At 41.6% G+C, this 3,280-nt stretch overlaps 1 protein-coding gene across 10 annotated transcripts in view; it reads left to right on the top strand.

Moving 5' to 3' along the window:
* Positions 1-1,814: 1,814 nt before the first annotated feature.
* Ccdc91 (coiled-coil domain containing 91) overlaps positions 1,815-3,280 on the top strand; it is a 343,525-nt gene continuing 342,059 nt past the window's right edge. For 3 of the 10 annotated variants that reach the window (XM_013505949.1, XM_013505944.1, XM_005407146.2), the window contains exon 1: positions 3,139-3,236. The gene's annotated coding sequence lies outside the window, so the exon portion shown is untranslated. Of the gene's footprint in view, positions 2,839-3,137; positions 3,237-3,280 lie in introns of those variants that run through there. The other 7 variants (XM_013505947.1, XM_013505943.1, XM_013505942.1 and 4 more) reach the window with 6 other exon arrangements.

The following is a 3,280-nucleotide window of genomic DNA, read 5'->3' as shown; positions in this document are numbered from 1 at the left end:
ATATTCTCTTGCCACATTCTCACACACCATTTTTGCTTCTCCTATACCTGCCTACAAAATGCTCTTACCTCTACAGTTCATAGGCAAGGAAATAATAGGGAGGTGCAGGTACTTGGTCTGGAGCTTGTTCATGTCTCTTTAAATGCACTGATTCCTACTGATTCTTCAAGATTTGTCTTAAGCTCTATATCCTGAGAAGTACTTCTAGCTTAGCACAGGTTGAGTGAGGTATTCTTTCTTTACACTTTAACACTAAACTTGATTTTAGTGTAATCATTGTAATATCTGAATTAATTATCTTTCTCCATATTTGACCTTCTTCAGGACAGGAACCAAGCTTTTCTTTTCAGGCAGTCACAATCTTTGAGGGTGATGGGTCTGAAGATACACAAACAACAAAGGTAAATAACAACACTGGATAGGTCATAGAAAGTATGCTGAAAAGTAATAGAGGCATATATTCTAGAGGGGTAAAGAAAAGACACAGTGGTGACCTTAAAGCCCTTCTATATTGCTGGTAGGGATGGAAAATGGAATGGGCACTTTGAAAAACATTTTAGTAGTTCTTCAGAAAGTTAAACACATAGTCACCATGTGGTCCAGCATTCTTACTATTAGGTATTTTATATATATATATAAAACTTACTATTAGGTATTATATATATCCAAGAGCAAGGAAAAAATGTTGACAAAAACCTTGTACAAGAACGTCCACACAAGCCTTATTCATTACATCCTAAAAGAGAATACAACCTGATAAAATTTCAAAACATGATGTTAAGAAGCAGTCACACAGAACACATATTGCATGATTCCATATTGTCTTAGTTACTATCCTGTCACTAAGACAAAATACACAATACTTGCAACTTAAAGGAGGACAGGTTTATTTTGGAATATAGTTTTAGTTCTTGGATAGCTGACTACAAGGAAGGAAATGGATGGTAGAAGGGTATGCCAGTCTGGAAGGAGAGATGGGGAGAGAAGGGAAGTGGGGACAAGAATAAATCCTTCCAGGTCACACTCTTGGTGATTCTCCTCCAACCAGGCCTCACCTCTTAACAGCCAGCACTTTAAACTATGAACTCATCAATAGCTGCACCCACTGATGAGTATAGTGTTGCCATGAACCCATCACTTTCCACACATGAAAATCTGGGAGGACATTTTAGATCTAAACTATAATACATATGCATGAAAGGTCCAGGATAGGCAAATTATATATAGAGAAATTGATTTGTGGTTGCCTAGGCCTGGGGAAAGATGGGGAAACATGGGAGGACTGAGGGGGTGATTGCCAAAGGGTAGAAGTTTTCTTGTTAGAGTTAGGAAAATATCAAAAATTGGTTATGGTTATGACTGCACAACTTTGTGAATATAGTAAAAGCCATGAATTATATACTTAAAAAGTAAAAAACACAGATTACTGTGGGGGATTTTATAGAAGTAGTGGGATTTGGATGCAATAATAAAAAAGTGATATGAAAAAGAGGTGATATGATGTAATGAATAAACATTAAATCCTTCCATTGGGCAGATCTTGCTTGAGATCCTGCTTTGCCACCTGTTACCCTCAGTGGGTATTCTCATCTCAAAAGTTAGTATATTAATATATCTACATTCTAGCTTTGTTAAAATAGTTCAATGCTAGGTACGCAACAAATATTCAATAAGTATTAGCTATAAATGTGTATTATAAATCTGTTAAATACTGAATTTTGAATTCGGTGGGACAGAATAAGCACGTAAAACTTCAGAAACAATGTGATATTACAGCAGAAAGAGATATAAAAGACAAACGATATAAAGGTAATTGCACCAAGTTGAGAGATTTATTTAATACCTTTGTTTCTAATTACTTGGAAACTGCTGGACATACAGAGATAAAGAAGTAGATTACTGAATATTCAAATAAGAAGCGGTCCTTCACTTGGTGTTCTAACAGATAATTAAATCTCTGTAAGAAAGGATCACGACAGAAATATCTGTTGTATGCAGAAAAAAGGTGTATGCCGGATAAAGGGTGTAGAAGAGGTGAACTTCTCAATATTGAACCTGTTCATTAATGTAGTAGGTCCGGATTTATGGAGCTAATTTGGATCTTGCTAGTATTTTCCACTTCTGGTACAGAGCAGGAATTACAGATTCGAATAAATTTTTTTCAGTGGAAAGAAGAGAAAATGATGTTCTCATTGCTCGAGTGACTTTTATACAACTAATGCCAACATTCCACATATTTGTGCTCACAATAGCCAGGTTACTAGACCTTTAACTTGTTCATTTTTGGATTACAACTTGATCCAATACTGGGCAAATGACACACAATACCGAATTGTTATATAAATGTTTTCCAAATTCCTCATGTTGTAAAAGCGGACGACTCTTTAACAGATAGGGTGCCTGTTGACTATTTTTATCTAATAGTTTACTGACAGTACAGATAGGGTGCCTGTTGACTATTTTTATCCAATAGTTTACTGACAGTGGACATAAAAAGTTTATGTTCGTCCTTTCAAATAGTGTAAAAACCTGCGTATGTGTCATTCTTTTGAAGGTTTTCAAAAAAGGTGTGGCTCGGCAGCTGGAAACTGTAACAAGATACAGCACTAGGAACAGAACAGCAGGGATGTGGAGCCGAGGACAGCAACAAAAGTCCTAGCGCAGAGTTCTTGGAGGCGAGCAGTGGTTAGAGTGGCTCTTGGCTGCAGGCCAGGCTGACACTTGAGGGTTGGGATAACGTGATGAGAGGGTGGTTTTGTCTGGTCAGCCACTGCTTCTCAAGCACTTTCTATCCGTCCGGCACTCTACTCTTTCCATCTCACTGAACCCGGCTTAGAGGTAAGTCCTCCAGGCAGTCTCAGAGGAGAGTGCCTTCTGAGGCAGCGAATGGTTGATTTCTGCATTGGTCAGGCACAGAAACAGGCCTGCCATATGCGAGGAATGAGGAGCCATACCTCACAGGCGGCGGCTCCCGCGAAGGGGTTAGGCAGTAGAGGTCCCGGTCACCTTCTTCCCGAGCGGACCCTGCGAGAACCCCCGACGGCTCCGGAGCAGCCTCAGCCGGGCACGTGACGGGCGCGTGCGCCTTAAGAGGCCGCGCATCAGGGGCGGGGCTTGCAGGATCCACTTCCGGGGTCAGAGGCGCGGGCAGCCTAGTGGTGCGCGGCTCCCTCTCGGTTCCGTGGGCCGCGGCCGGTGCTGAGGGCGTGCCGGTGCGGGCGGTGCGGCAGGAGCAGGTAACCGCCGCCGCCCTCCGGGCCGCGGAAGCGCACGGTGCGGG

Source organism: Chinchilla lanigera, unplaced genomic scaffold, assembly GCF_000276665.1.
Source record: "Chinchilla lanigera isolate Chin_1 unplaced genomic scaffold, ChiLan1.0 scaffold00104, whole genome shotgun sequence".
Lineage (NCBI taxonomy): Eukaryota > Metazoa > Chordata > Mammalia > Rodentia > Chinchillidae > Chinchilla > Chinchilla lanigera.
Note: the sequence above shows the minus strand (reverse complement) of the source record. Positions and strands in the feature narration are given on the sequence as shown.